Genomic DNA, 17,478 nt, shown 5'->3' on the forward strand with positions numbered 1-17,478 from the left:
ACTGATACTGGTATGTGAATAGAATTCTTAAACTGTTTGGTTGTGCCATCAAAGCTTGTATACATTACACTATTAAAAGAAAACAATATTATAATCTGTTTGTAATTATTTGCATAATATTTGACTTCAATCTGTACAGACTCAACTTTAACATACCATGACCTTGTGCAGACTTTACTGCATTAAGTTGAGCATAGCAACTTAAGAGACATAGATCTGTTGCGAATTTACGCTTGAAATTTGTATCTGTGATTATATAGTCGCTCAATAAAGAATGATTGCATGGTATTGAATGTTCCTCACATTTCATATTTTACTAGACTTTTTTATTATCAAAATATAATACACCTCCCATGTAGATACATACCCTGCGAGTACAAACATTACATCTATAGGTTCAGTTGTTTCTGAAAAAAGTGTACCTGTGACAAAGTTGTACAATACCATGTGCTCATTCTTTTTGTGAGTGAGTGTACATTGTTTGGAGTTTTAAAACCTGGTTATGATAGCATTTGAACTTCCTGTTAATAAGATTCTTGAGAGTGCAACTAATTTCATACCTGTTATCAGCTTACAGAGCCGTGAGTGAGAACCTGTAATGTGGAGGCCACTCGCAGTACAGTATTATGATGGGAAGAAGTGGCAAGGGGTTTGTTCCTCCAACTTCCAATGGTATACCAAATTAAAATAAGCTTAAAAACCTTATATAAGAAATGCATTATGTGTTTTGTTTTAATTAATGGTCCAAAAGTAAGGTGTAGTTCGTACTTTCCCATTTATCAAGAAATGGAGTCACAATAAGTAGTTTCACAAAACTGGAGAGATGACTGGATATTCAAGCTCTGTTTGTCTTGTTAACAAATGATCAAAATGTGGTCACAATTAGTTATGAAGAAATACAACCAAAAAAATAGACATACTGTAGCTATTAATATGGGTAGAATAGTATGTATGCCTCTCAGTATTATTGAGGAGCTTTACATAACATGAATGATTAACAGTTCAACTTCATCATAAATGGTGTGTTTAATTAATGTGATTGCTAGAATTTTTTTTTTCTTTTTTTTTTTTTTTCTGTTGTTGGATGTGCAGTGTACTGTTTGACTTTATTGCTAATTGAAACATAAATTTACTTGATGTTCCTAATGAACTTGACCGGATTAGTTTATAGAATGGCAGGTATTGCATTTTACTCCCTTCCATTTTTTGTTTTAGAGATAGAAATGTAGCTTGCTTTTACTCAAGCTACAGATGTAAATTATATCAATGTAGCAGGTCGGTGGTGGGGTTTAATTTTTTTAGGGGGATAACCCAAGGCTATCAGTAGTCAGGTAAAGTTAAAAACTTGCTTTCTTCCATGGGGATGATTCCTGTTCATTTGTCATAGATACCCAAATAACCTGCACAATAAGTCTATTGGGTGACATTGCTGATTACTAGAGCTGGGATTTCTATTTTGTTCCTTGCTATTTAGGTGCTGGGAAAAGTCATATGTTCACAAAACACTATGTTAGGGTTATTATTACCGTATTTCATTTTACATATTCTTAGTGATGACATATAAAATTACATATTTTAGCATTTTCCTGTTTTCATATGAAATAAATTGCTGAATTGAAGTTTCACACTTAATGTGGGGCTGTTGTCTGTCCTCTCAACTGGGGGATTAAGGTAATTATGAGTGATAGGTATTTGAGAGGATGATAGGTGCATCATAAATGGTCTTTAATGTGATTGCTAGAAATGCGAAATAAGTTTTTCTAAAGGTTCCAATTAGTTGCAGGAAAACTGTGTCTTAAATCTTTCATCCCTTTAGAGTTGATTGCTTTACAACTAGCCACTTTCATGTTGGAGTTTCCAGGAATATTTTTCTAAATGCATTTCTGTGACCTCTTTGGTATGTACTTAGGAATTTCCAAATCTATTCTTAGAGCTGTCTTCCTTTGAAATATCTCAGTTAGGTTTTAGTTTCTTTTGAACAGCTGAAGAACATAGTTCATGAACATCAGTTTCCTCTAGAGTCAATATGACACCAGTAGCGTCCTCGTTGGCTTCAAAGTTAAAATCATGGATTGCAGTTGACGAGTCCTTTGCAACTGATGGCAAAGTAGTGATTTGCCAAGCATGCAACAAATATATCTCATGTTCCATGAAATCCCAGCTTGAGCAAATTGCACAAAGTGCTCTGCATAGAAAAACCAACAGTTAGGTCTACAAAAGAAACAAATCCTTTTAACACAGATGCAGCCTTCACCTTCAAGTAACTCTTTTTATAAAGACTTATGCAGTGCAATGATTGCAGCCAATATTCCATGGTATAAATTTGAAGTGCCTGAATTCACATCTTTTCTGGAAAAATACTGCAAGCAACATGTTCCTAACCAATCAACACTACGCAAGAATTATCTTCAAGTCCACTACAATGAGGTAATGCACAATATAAGACAGCATATAGAAAATTCCTTCATATGGGTTGCTGTTGATGAAACAACAGATGCTAAGGGTGGATTTATTGCAAATCTTGTGGTGGGGAAGCTATAACCTGACTGCGCCTCAAGACCGTGTTTGATCTACTGTAAAGAGCGAGACTATACAAATCTCTCATTTATTGTGAGATTTGTGAACAATGGATTAAGAGCTCTTTGGCTGACTGAGATGAAAGAGGAAAAGGTATTAGTGATGTATTCTGATGCTGCAGCATATTTGCTTAAGGCTGCAACTGCTTTGAAGGTTTTTTATCCCAATATGATCCATTTTACATGCTTGGCTCATGGACTGCAACGTGTTGCTGAAGATATTAGCACTAAGTTTCCACAAGTGAATAGATTAATTTCAGCAACAAAAAATGGTTTTTCTAAAAGCTGCACGAGTGCTATCTTACAAACAGCAATTGTCAGAGATACCACTGCCGCTGGAACCAGGGTTAACGAGGTGCGGGACATGGATAGAAGCAGTTAACTTCTATAGTGAGCATCTAGATGCTAAAAAAGACTGTGGTAGATTCTTTTGATCCTGAAAATGCTGTATCAGTGAATCACAAACTGCCTTTAATGACTCCAAAGTGGTCTCATCAATCACCTACATCAGGGGCAACTTCTGCTGGCTTCCAGAAACCATCAAACGTCTAGAAACATCAGGACTACCACTGCAAGATTCTATTGCCATCATAGAGGATGCTATTGAAAAACTAAGTGCTGTGCATGGGGAAACTGGTGCAAGTGTATTGAGTAAATTGCAAAAAGTGTTGAAGAGAAATTCTGGTTATTCAACATTTCACGGTGTGTGCCGAATTCTAAATGGAGGTGACGTTGATCCTCCCAAGGACATTTCTCCTGCGAAAATTCCTCTCCTAAAATTTGCCCCAGTTACATCATGTGATGTTCAAAGATTCTCTGCATAAAAGAACATCCTAAGTGACAAACGCCTTTCCGTGACCCCAGAGAACATCGAAAAATACTTAATAGTTCACTGTGCTACAAAATTTAAGGAATAAACGTGCTTTGAGTGTTGAAAAATAATAAGTTTCTATTGAATATGTGTGTGATATATTCATATAATATGACTCCAAACCACATTGAAAAATACTTAATTGTTCACTGTGCTACAAAATGTAGTATAAAGCGTGTTTAGTGTGTTGTAACTGACAAAATGGTAAGTTTATATTAATTATATGATATTACATATTTTGCCCATTCGACATTTTTGGTGCTTTTTGTTACATATTTATGTACATATTATGCCACTTGATACTACATAAAAATCCCAGCTCTGCTGATTACCCAGGGTTGAAGGGCAGAAATCCTGGCACAGTCAGTCTGCATTTAGGGGTCTAAATTACAATGTAATAGGCATGAAACCAAATGAGGGTGCGGTGCTTGTTGCAAATGGAGGCTTGCAGACTGAATAAAGAAGGGCATAAACAAATCCATAATGAGAATGCTAGATACCTGTACATTAATGGGTTTTAGTGGCTTTTTAAAGGTACAGTGATTATCACAAAAAAAATTATTCTGGACTGGTCCAAATTTCAGAGTTCTGTCTCATTGCCCCAAGAAAATGTCACAAATTTCATCCTGGTTAATTTATTCCCTTTCAAGCATGAAGGAATAATAATAAAAATATACATTATGATGATGCGCGTAAAGTGCAGATAGCAGATTGGACAGAACTAAAACTAACCTCAAAACAACTGTGATTATTTGTTCTAAAGGATTTAAAATAAGAACAGAACCATTCCCCACTAGAAGTTGTATGAATTCTCTTCATACTTCATGAAACCTTTTTTGGTCTGTAAAAAGGGCATTAATAATACTAGTCTGCAATGAAAGTATTGCCTCCAAAGTTTGAATGTTTTTAGGTATTTTTAGCATGCTAAAAATCAAATTCAAAGCCAGGAAGTTCCTATCACATACCATTCTTTTATGTTATTTTAATTTTCTTATCCCAGATAGTTCCTATCATGCACCATTTTTTGGTATTTTAATTTTCTTATATTACAAGCATAATTATTTAAACTGCAATACTTTAACATATATGTAGTTTTAGTAGGTTAGAATATGAGAACCAATTGTCTGACTCATTAGCTGAATCGCCAGCATACTGGCCTTCGGTTCAGAGGGTCCTGAGTTTGATTACCAGCTGGGTCGGAGATTTTAATCGCTTCTGATTAATTCTTCTGGCTCGGGGACTGGGTGTTCGTGTCCGTCCCAACACTCTCCTCTTCATATTCAGACAACATACCACACTACTAACCACCACAGAAACACGCAGTAGTGATTACATCCCTCTATATAGGGTTGGCGTCAGGAAGGGCATCCGGTCGTAAAACAGGGCCAAATCCACATGTGCGGCACAGTTCGCACCTGCGACCACACAGATGTGCGAAAAAGCGGTAGGAAAAGCAGAATATGAGAACCAATTGTATTCAAAATATTTTTAAGGTGTTTATAGTAAAAACCGAGGACATCACATATGGGTGTTAGGGCAAAATAATGTACAGCCTTTATGAGAGATTAGAGATGTCAGCCACTCCTTGGTGGGAGACTTATCTAATCTTCATAAGCACTTACTCATCCCATCTAGTTCCTCTCATATTTTATTACAGTGGTCACAACTAGCTTCTTTCTCTGAGACCAATGAAGTCTGTGTTTCATCTGGAAATGAAACAAAATCGGTATGAATCTTTATTGTGGAGTAGAATGTTGAGATTTTTTAGTTCAACAAGAAAGTATTTGCCATGTTACATCAAAGATATATAAATAATCCAGACCACTTTCGTTATACGTGCAGTAAAAATACATTGCTTGTTGTTACTTGTTGTTTAAAGGGGCCTAACATCGAAGGTCATCGGCCCCAATTCATTGCTTAAACAGAGGCATAATATTACACATTTTGTGAGAAAGTCATATCATGCCTATTTTGGAATCAAACTTGGAGACCACAGTAAAGCTTGGGCACCACACAAAGTATGAAGAGTATGCATTGAAAAACTGTCATTGGAATAAACGGCAGAAGACCATCGCTATCTTTTTGAGTACCTTAGGTTTGGAGAGAGCAGTCAAACCACAGTAATGACTGCTGCTTGAGTTTGTTTGATGTGAATGGGGTACAGTTCTAAAAAATAAGAAGTAAATCATGCATCCAGTTGTTCAGTCAGCTACTTTACCTGTGCCCCATGGGCCTGATGTACTGTGCATCCAGAAAATCTTGAACAGTTTTCATCAGAGTCTGATATAGAAGTGAACGAAATTGAGACGAGTGACAGTGACTACAAGAATTGGATGCTGCGGAATGTGGGTGTGAATTAAATGACTTAGTGAGGGATCTCACTCTCTCTAATGAGTTAGCTGAGTTGTTAGGTTCTAGACTCCAAGAAAAACCTGCTGTGCCCATGAACAACATTCTGTTGGTACAGACAGTGCCGAATAGGTTTTCAGTCTATTACAGTAATGTGAAAGATCTTATGCTAAAACTTGGACTTTCAAACTATGACCCAAATGAATGTAGACTGTTCACTGATGCTCCCATGCAAAGTTTAAATAATGGAACTTTGTGGTTCAGTGCCCGTTGCCCATTCAATGATGGTTCTCAAAAAATCATATGCACATTTGCAACTGATCTTATTGCAAGTGAAGTACAGTGAACACAACTGGTAAGTTTGTTGTTATTTCAAAGTTCTTATTATGCTGCTGAGTCAACAATCTGGTTTTACCAAATTCCCATGCTTTCTTCGTCTGTGGGATTGCTGGGTGCGAGTCGATCACTGGATTATGAAAGATTGTCCACCTCAAAAATTGGGAAGTCTCTTTTAAGAGTGTTGTGCACCAAAGCCTTGAGAGTCTTTCCAAAGTTGTCCTGCCACCTCTCCATATTAAGCTGGGCTAAATGAAACAGTTTAAAAACATTATGGATGAAAGGAGAAAGCAGTATGGGTAGCTTTCAGTGAACTTGTTTCAAAATTTATTGGTAACAACAAGGATCGTAATTTCAGAACCATTGTGGCTAACATGTTTGAAGTATACAAGGAACTTGCTTGCAACATGAGTATCAAAATTAATTTCCTCTTTTCTCGCCTAGATTGTGTCCTTGAAAATCTAGGATTTTTGAGCAAAGATCAAGGTGATGATTTCACAAAAATCTGTTGGGAGTTCAAAATGAGATACCAGGGATGTTGGAGCATCATTATGCTTGCTGATTATTGTTGGATGTTGAAGTATGAAATACCAAGACAAAACAAAGCAGAAACACTCTGACATGTATGAACAACCATATACATAATTTCAGCAAGTTGTGTCTTTTTTATTGTTTTTTTTTTTTTTATGAAAGTGAAATGAAAAGCTTTGTGGTGAAATTCATGTGATTATATAATACATTTTATGTGTTTTTGCAAAACAAACAAAAACCTGATGTGATAGAAGTAAACAGATTGAAAATTTGGATTCAGCACATTGACATTGTATAAAATCACATTATTTACTTTAGGCAATGAACACAAAGTTGAAATTTGCAGGCTAGTCTCATTTCTGGGGATCAGAGAAGTCTTCGGTAATAATAATCAATTGTGTTGGAGCCATGTCGATCATTCAAATGAATTATTCGTAATCTTGTTTAGAAATGATAAAATGAAAATCCACAGCCTGTTTCCAGCTTTACTTGGGTCAGGAATGGAATGAATGAAGCACCCATCTAGCGGCGAGGGTAGGAACTGTGCTGGCTGCCGAAGCCTGACACACTCCTCTGGGGCAATGTTTAATGACTGACAGATGAAATGAAATGATATCGGAATGTGTTGCTGGTACGAAATATGACAGATATCCAGAGTACCCAGAGAAATCCTGTGACTGGGATTTGAACCGTGGAACCCAGTGGTGAGAGGCTGGCATGCTGCAACCTGAGCCATGGAAGCTCTTGTTCAGAAATGTCGGTAAAAACAAAAAGGACAAAGTGCCTATAAAAAAACAGATGTCTCCAGATAAGTAGTCTATGATTGGTGCACATTATTGGCACCCTCAGTGAATTCAGTTACAAAATTGTATAAAATGGAACAGAGACGTTATACAAGTTTAATGAAAGTGATCTTTTTATGATTAATAATATTGATTTACACTACTTTTAATTTTTGAATTTAGATAGAAAAATTCATATAGTAACAAGAGTGAAGCATGATCCGTTCCAGTGTCCCAATAGGCAGGAAGATGAGATGATGCCAACCGTCAAAAATGAACCATTCATCTTTCCCTCTTTCGGACTAAGGAGTTATGGTCACTGTAATGCAAAGGACTTCTTTAAAGTGAAGTCCCAGAACCAACAATTCATAAGACTGTTAGCAATTAAAATTTAAAAACATAGCATAATCTTCTTGTTATTTTTATTCTTCTTTTATGGTTCACATAAAATAACTTTCTTGTGTTTTTGTCTCCTTTCTTGATTTTTGATGTCTCCATTATTTAGTATTTCTTCATCCTTTCACTGTGTTGTGTACTTCTTTCATCCGTCCACACAGTTGCACACCTTCTGTCTTTGCCGAAAACCCCCAAACTTTCTAATCCTATTGCAAATTGTAGGCCTGTCTAGAATTACTGCTAAATGCTTTTTTACATCAATAAACCAACTTATTTGTGTTTTGGGATTTTTGTTGAAATGGTCATTTTTTTTGTCAGCCCCTTTGGATTCATTCAGACTAGGTGACCATAAAAAAAAAGAGAAATTATTCTTTTCCTGGGGGCATGTGTTAATTTCTTAATTTCGCTGTATATTTCTTTATTATTCTTAATTCATTATTTATTTACCATAAACCTTTACAGTATGTATGGAAGGCCAGGGGAAAGGACAAGCCCCCTACACATAGTGCTCCCTGACCTTTGAAATAATTACCAAAATCCTAAACTAAAAGAGTCATATACACTATTTAGAGGTAAAGTAACAAAGTATAGCCTAATGTATACTTATATCTCATTTATACAACCTTTCACTCCCTCGTTCAATCTTCCACATATTCGCATGCATTTTCTCGCCATATGTGCTTCCTAACATAACATTTAACTGTATTTACATTACTACATTTAATGCGAGCCGGTAGATCGTTCCAAAGCCGCACTGAACGAACAAAGAAACCTAATTTGTAGGACTCAGTTCGCACAAAGGGGGGTATAAGACACACCCCTTTGCCTCTGCGGACAGAGCTGTAGGATAAGGAAAGTCGAGAGAATGGTGAAAGGTGAATGGCCCCTATGAGGGACTTGTGTAAGAAGATGACGTCGCTTTGTTTACACAAGGAAGCGATTGATGGGAGGGAAGGCAGGTAGCTTTTTCTTGTTAATTAGTCATTCAGCAAGACGTTGGATTCCTTTTAGTTTGTGAAGGTTATGGTAGGGTGCCAGGTAGGTAGACCATACGATAGTATAGGTCTCACTAGTGTCAGGTAAGCCGTCCGTATAGCATTCGACTTGCACCAACGGAGGCTTCTGTGCATAAAACCGAGCATCCTGGCAGCTTTGCATCTCACTTCCTCTGTTTGTGTGTTCCATTTTAGTTGTCCAGAAATGGTTATTCCTAACAAATGCATGATTTTAACTTACTCACTATCTACATTATTAATGTTATATATACATTCTACTGGTTGTCGAGACCTACTTAACCTAATGTATTTACCTTTGCCAGCATTAATGTTGAGACCGTTGATATAACACCGCACTGCTATGTTGTCCAAGTCCGACTGTGACTTCAGACAATCATCTGCACATTGTATATCCCTGTACATTACAGTGTCATCAGCGTACTGGGCTATGGTTGAAGTCGCACATTTAGGAAAATCAGAGACAAATGCATTAAATAACAAAGGTACCAAGACGGTGCCTTAACATACTCCTGAAGTTACTTTAGCGGTCAAAGATCGAACTCCATCAAACACAACACGTTGAGTTCGACCCTCGAGAAATGACCAACCACGCCAGATCACTTCCCCTAACATTCATCTGTCTTAATTTTAACAAAAGTTGTTCATGTGGGATTTGGTCAAAAGCTTTAGCCCAGTCCAAAGCCACGCAGTCTACCTGAGCAATTTTAGATTTCTCCAGGGAGAACTGCCAATCTTCCTGGTGCTGGCTTTCACTTAGCAGATTACCTACCCGGAAGTATTCCCATATATTAGAGGCTACCAGTCGTTCCATACATTTACATACGTGGGATGTGAGAGACACTGGCCGATAGTTGTCAACGAGTCCTTTGTCCCCTTTCTTGAAAATCTGAACTACATCAGCACACTTCCAATCTTGAGGCAGTGATCCACAGTGAAGTGACAGGTTGAATAGTTCGCAGAGAGATGGTGCCACTGACTCAGCGCAGTCACGGTGTATATGGCTGGGTATTTTATCAGGGCCGCTCGCTGCATGGGGTTGAATCCTGATCAAACTTGCTAGTACCTCAAGTTCCGAGAAGTAGAGGCTTGTGAGAGGGAGGGGCGGTACGGGTGTGTTGGTTATATGCATGTCCCCCAGCTGGTTGTGCTTGGGAGAAATTCTCTTTAAATTTTTCACTGAAGGCTGAGGCAGTGTCTGCGGGCGTGGAGATGGATTTCCTATTAGCTTGAAAGGAGCTTGGTGCAGCGCTGTCACAGTTCTTTTTTAGTAGCTTCCACAGCTCTTTGGTATCTGAGCAAGCCTTATGAATATACTGATCGTAAGCCTCCTTGATCCTATTCTTAGTGTCTTTCCGTATGGATTTGTACTTTTCCCAAGCTTGTTCTGTTTGGCACTGTTTCCACTTTTTGTGTAGATTGTCCTGTGTCCTTATTAACTTCAGAAGTTCTTTCTTAATCCACAGAGCTTTCTTCTCTCTTTTTAAAGTGCATTTTGGTACAGTTTGGTCAACGCACCAGAAAAATTTATCTTTCCAGGCGAGTCGCAGGTTGGAGTGGGGGGTAGGTGATTCAGCAGTAAGGTGGAGAGGGATTTCCAGTCAGCTTTTCTGAAGTTATATTGAGGCCTGGATTTGTGTTTGACAGGTTTTCTGCAATCTAGGGTAGCTTAGCTTGGATTTCGGAGCCCGATATATGCTATCTACCAAAAATTTGTTGCCCCTACATGTCACCTCCACCCATAGAGCTTCACTGTCAGTCTCCAAGTATCCGAGTTGGATTGCTTGTAGTTCTGGTCATATGGCCAGGAGAACACCTCCTCCAGAGCACTCAACTTTTCTTGGTCCAAGGACTTGATCCTTAATACTTTTTCTGGTAATTCTTCACTTTCTTCTTTGTTTGTTAAAGACTAAACATCCTGCTGCATAAAGACATTCAGATTTTATGACAGTGTTATGCCAAATTCTTTGAGAGAATTGAAGAGCATTTTCTCTGTTCATGGAGCCATGGACTGCAAAGGTTATAACATGATTTCTGCTTCTATGACAGTAGTATCTGATGATCAATAATTCAATCGGATGATTGTTTTAACATTGATGCACACCTTATTAGACCGATTTTAATGAAACATAGAAGGTTGGTTAATTAAGACATCATAAACTTAATGGTAATAATCATTCCGCTGTGAAGTAATATTCACTTAAAACGTAGTAATTCGTTGCTGCAGTTTTAAATAGAGTGTGGTGCATCAAAGACATTGATTGCTCAAAACTTAGTAAGATGACCAATTAAGACATCAGAACATCGCTGCTCGCCTGCCGTTGTAACGTGCCTGTCCACAGCTTGTCAAGGTGCGTGATTATGAAAAGAAATCTGGCAGTTCCCTTGTTTGTGCATGCACAAATATGTAGATGACCAGGATTTTCATTTTATGAGAGCGGATCAAATATAAATGGGAATTATGTTTTTAAATTTATTACACCAACCAAAAAAATACACATATAGAGATCACTTTTCTACATAGTGTCCTACCTTCGATACACATTTTCTCCATCAGATTGGTAAGTTTTTGATGCCTTTCTGATAGAAAGAAGAGGGATGTGTGCAGAGCCAGTTGCGCACAAACTCTTCTACACTTGCATCATCATCGAACCGTTGTCTTCCTAGGTCTTGTTTGAGTTGTCCAAATAAATGGTAGTTACAGGACGATAAATTTGGACTGTATGGAGGGTGTTCCAGAGGTGTCCATTGAATTTCCTCAAGTTTTCCTGTTTTAAAGCGGCAGTATACGGCGTTGCATTGTCATGGAGAAGAATAATGCTTCAAATCGGTTGCCGGCATCGGTTTTTTGTGATACGCAGCTTTTGCTTCATCAAAAAGGTGACATTAATAGGCTGCATTAATTGTCCTTTGATTATGAAGAGAATCCACCAACAAAACACCTGCAGAGTCCCAGAAAATGGTTGCAAGCAGATGGGTGTGTTTTGGCATTGACGGGGCCTGCTTCATCTCTTCGCCGCCACTCCATGCTTGCTTACTTGCTTTGACTCTGAAGTGTAATGATGCACCCAAGTTTCATCACAAGTCATAATACGAGGCAAAAAATCCTCTCCTTCCTCCTCGTAGCGACGCAGGGGTCTCTGACAAACTTCCTGGCGTAAAGCTTTTGTTCCTGCTTGAGGAGACTAAAAACCCACCTGGCGGACAATTTTATGAAATGGATTTCATCTCGGATGATGGTTTGAACACTTCTGTAACTGATTCCTACAGCTAAAACAATTTGCAAAATTTTTATTCACCGATCTTCACCAATAATATCACGAATGGCAACAATGTTGTCTGCAGTGATGCTTGTCAGCAGTCTCCTTTCTTGAGTTCATTTTCTACAGCTTCTCTTCCTGCCACAAATTTTCAGCCCACTCATACACTCAAGTCTGCAAAAGTGTTTCTTCCCCAAACTGTGCACGGTGTCATCTCAAAATTTTGGAAGGTTTGGTGCCCTCTTTTGTGAGAAATTGATAATGGTTCATTGCGCAGCAGGTGTGTGTACCTCTTGCTCACTCATAGCGTACTGAAGCAGCCCAGCTCTCCACTGTCGTTCGTGTGCGCAAACCCCTTTTCCAGACACCCCCACCAACATCCGGTAAAGCCCTGCCTCAGAATTATTATTAACAGCAACGGTACATTCAAATTCCCGTTTAAATTTGATCCGCCTTCGTACATAATATTTTAGGTTCCATTATAAATGACATTGAAGTAATGAAAATCCACAGCCTGTTTGCGGTCATTCGACTGGGTCAGGAATGGAATGAATGATGCCCCCATCTATCGGTGAGGATAGGAAATGTGCCAGCTGCCGAAGCTTGTCGCACTCCTCTGGGGCAATGATAAATGCCTGATAAATGAAATGAAATGTTAATGGAGAGTGTTACTGGAATGAAAGATGACAGGGAAAACCGGACTACCTGGAGAAAAACCTGTCCTACTTCCACTTTGTCCAGTACAAATCTCACATGGAGTGACTGGGATTTGAACCACGGTATCCAGCGATGAGAGGCCGGCACGCTGCTGCCTCAGCCATGGAGGCTACATCGAAGTAATAAAACACTTAATATTTTTAATAGATTCATATACTGTAATGTTAATAAAATAGGACCATGCGAGTTGGCCATGAAGTTTGGGTCGTGTTGCTGTGAGCTCGCATTCGGGAGATGGTGGGTTTGAATCCCATCAAAGGTAGCCTTGATAGTTTTCCATTGTTTCCCATTTTCACACCAAGCAAATAGTTGTGGCTTGATTCAGGCCACAGATGCTACCATTCCAATCCTATCCCTTTTCCCATCCTCGTGTTGCCAAAATCTTCAATATGTTAGTGCAGCATTAAGAAAATAGCAAATAGGTTTGTAGAGCATGAAATTCTGTTTGTCTTGTCAAAATATTATTTTCGGTATTGTTTTATGCACCTTAGAACTATAGATAGTATATTCCTACAGTGCATAAGCAAGGTCTTCTGTGTTATCATCAGCTAACTGTTCTGATATAATTGATTGAATTAAAATACAGTCTTATATCAGCACATTTTGAAAAAGGCATATAATTCATAACGGACTTTCAGAAACCATGTTCCATCTTCAGTGGTCTACTAAAATTCATATACGTGTATCGTCTGCTTTTTAAAATGTTGAGAACAATTGTGCTGCACAATAATAAACAGAAAACCTAATGAGAAGTTAAAAGAAAATTTCTACATCTGAATGAATATTACAAATAAAACATACCTTGTTATGACAGGAATGACTGAACATGCTGCATCAGCTGTTACTCAATTACTAAAAACTAAGAAAGGTAATTGGGCTTCTCCAAACCGTTGTTTCAATACTATTTCTCTCTTACATTTTTTCTGATTTTGCCTCTTCTGTTTCTTTGTAAGAATGGAAGCAGGCTGTGAATTTCATAATTTTCCTGCTCTTGATTTTACATTTTTTCTTGAATCGGCTGATCCAAGCATATGAAGCACAGAAATCTGTATTTTTAGTATTGAACCAAACCAAATGAAAATCTATGGCTCAACAGCCCCAAAGGGCTATGGCCTATCAAGCGACCGCTGCTTAGCCTGAATGCCTGCAGATTACGAGGTGTCCTGTGGTCAGCATGATGAATCCTCTCTGTGTTTATTCTTGGTTTTCTAGACCGGGTTTTTTATATTGAGTTTTCACGAAATTGCCAAGGCTTTAAAGGTTTTTTTTATCACTCACATTTTGTTTTATTCTTCTAGCTTCCTCAAAGCAAGAGTAAAATATTTTACATACAATAATTCTTTTTACAATCTAGATGACTGAGCAGCATAATAAAAACTTGTTTCTTCCACAAATAAAGCTGTTGCTCTGATGACACCGTATAAAAGTTTTTGTGGATTTACGATATCGAACTTTGCTTCTTTGCACCTTCATTCAGATATCTTCTTGTATTCATTACTGATGTAATCGTTAATCATTTTTACCAGTCTTTCAACATACAGAAACTAGAAATAAGAGTATTTATAGGGCAACTGACTTGTATGAGTGGATTTTGGAAACTTGAGCCATGGTTGGGAACTCGCACTGTAACCCCCAGTGGATGCAGTGACCGGTATCACTGGCTTCATTTTCACTGCCGTCCTTGTACAGTATACCTCACGAACTGTCTCTTCAATTTGATCAACTTCTGCATAATTATTTTCAGTCAATTCTACCATATATTGGCCCATTTCCTTCTGTTTCGTATTTATATTCCCAGCAGAAGAAAAAATATTTGCAGAAATAATTCAGCTTTATTAACAGGATTTTGAACCTGTCGCTCACAATCAGTGGAATGCATTTCAACTGCTCAGTCTATTTCTAAACTACCCTCACAGTCTGTTTCATAATTATTTTGCTTACAATAAATTGAATGTCAACGAATAGCTGTTCATTATGTCAGTACAACTCCCTCACTTCCTTCCTCCTGGCATTCCCCACATAACCCTCAGGTGAACAGTAGGGGGTGTGATGTCCAGCCAGTAAGTTGAAGTGTTATTTACCTGCACTAGGAATGGGTGGATCGGCACTAGATTTCAAGACTTTGTAGTTTGAACTAGCAGCTTAATTTTTTTGAATATGGCTTCTTCCATTGGAATTTCAAGGTAGGTTTTGGCACAAGAGAGATGATACTTCCCTTGCAAGATTCTGCTTGCACAGAATACAAAAAAACCACATTCAATTCTTTGTTAAATATTTCTATGGAGAGATAATCTGTACTAGGACTGAAGGTGCCCCGAGATCTGCATCAGAACCCTACTAATTTTGAGAATCTTGGTAATTGATTTTCAAGATAAGTTCTCGTAAAGCTATGTCCGGCTCCATGGCTAAATGGTTAGCGTGCTGGCCTTTGGTCCAGAGGGTCCCCGGGTTCGATTCCTGGCTGAGTCGGGGATTTTAATGTTAATTGGTTAATTCCAATGACTTGGGGGCTGGGTGTGTGTGACGTATTCAGTATTAGAAATCATCCTAGGTAGGGCCCTCATCTTCACAGACATGCAGGTCACCTAATAGTCAGTCTAAGAGCAAAAGATCCGCACCGGGCCTCTCCGGAGGCCATACGCCATTATTATTCCTAAAGCTATGACTACTTTGGAATTACGTGAACTCTAGAATTCACATACCGTAGATGTTGACATGGTGATAAGATATTTGTGAAGGTTTCCGATATCAATCAATCAATCAATACTGATCTGCATTTAGGGCAGTCGCCCAGGTGGCAGATTCCCTATCTGTTGTTTTCCTAGCCTTTTCCTAAATGATTTCAAAGAAATTGGAAATTTATTGAACATCTCCCTTGGTAAGATATTCCAATCCCTAACTCCCCTTCCTATAAATTAATATTTGCCCCAGTTTGTCCTCTTGAATTCCAAATTTATCTTCATATTGTGATCTTTCCTACTTTTATAAACGCCACTCAAACTTATTCGTCTACTAATGTCATTCCACGCCATCTCTCCGCTGACAGCTCAGAACATACCACTTAGTCGAGCAGCTCTCCTTCTTTCTCTCAATTCTACCCAGCCCAAATTTTGCAACATTTTTGTAACGCTACTCTTTTGTCGGAAATCACCCAGAACAAATCGAGCTGCTTTTCTTTGGATTTTTTCCAGTTCCATACTCTAGTTGGGGTCTTACCAGAGACTTATATGCCCTCTCCTTTACATCCTCACTACAACTCCTAAATACCCTCATAACCATGTGCAGAGAGTTTTACCCTTTATTAACAATTATATGTATGTGATTACCCCAATGAAGGTCTTTTCTTATATTAACACCTAGGTACTTACAATGATCCCCAAAAGGACCTTTCACCCCATCAACGCAGTAATTAAAACTGAGAGGACATTTCCTATTTGCGAAACTCACAACCTGACTTTTAACCCCGTTTATCAACATACCATTGCCTGCTGTCCATCTCACAACATTTTCGAGGTCACGTTGCAGTTGCTCACAATCTTGTAACTTAATTGTTACAGGGTCAGATAAAGCTTCACCTATTCTAATTCTCTGAGATCTATTTTCTAGAAATATAGCAGCCCATTCAGTCACTCTTTTGTCTAGTCCAATTGCACTCATTTTTTGCCAGTATTCTCCCATGATCCACCGTATCAAATGCTTTAGACAGGTCGATTGCGATACAGTCCATTTGACCTCCTGAATCCAAGATATCTGCTATATCTTGCTGGAATCCTACAAGTTGAGCTTCAGTGGAATAACCTTTCCTAAAACTGAACTGCCTTCTATCGAACCAGTTATTAATTTCACAAACATGTCTAATATAATCAGAAAGAATACCTTCCCAAAGCGTACATACAATGCATGTCAAACTTACTGGCCTGTTATTTTCAGCTTTATCACCCTTTCCTTTATACAAGGGGCTACTATAGCAACTCTCCATTCATCTGGTATGGCTCCTCCGACCAAACAATAATCAGATAAGTACCTCAGATATGGTACTATATCCCAACCCATTGTCTTTAGTACATCCCCAGAAATCTTATCAATTCCAGCCGCTTTTCTAGTTTTCAACTTTTGTATCTTATTGTAAATGTCATCGTTATCGTATGTAAATTTTAATACTTCTTTAGCCTTAGTCTCCTCCTCTATCTGGACATTATCCTTGTAACCAACAATCTTTACATACTGCTGACTGAATACTTCTGCCTTTTGAAGATCCTCACATACACACTCTTCTTGTTCATTAATTATTCCTGGAATGTCCTTCTTGGAACCTGTTTCTGCCTTAAAATACATATACATACCCTTCTATTTTTCACTAAAATTTGTATGACTGCCAATTATGCTTGTCATCATGTTATCCTTAGCTGCCTTCTTTGCTAGATTCAATTTTCTAGTAAGTTCCTTCAATTTCTCCTTACTTCCACGGCCATTTCTAACTCTATTTCTTTCCAGTCTGCACCTCCTTCTTATTCTCTTTATTTCTCTATTATAATAAGGTGGGTCTTTACCATTCCTTACCTCCCTTAAAGGTACAAACCTCAACAATTTCTTTAAACCCATCCCAGAGTCTGTTTATATTTTTATTTACCGTTTTCCACCGATCAT

This window comes from Anabrus simplex, chromosome 1 (assembly GCF_040414725.1).
Source record: "Anabrus simplex isolate iqAnaSimp1 chromosome 1, ASM4041472v1, whole genome shotgun sequence".
Taxonomy (NCBI): domain Eukaryota; kingdom Metazoa; phylum Arthropoda; class Insecta; order Orthoptera; family Tettigoniidae; genus Anabrus; species Anabrus simplex.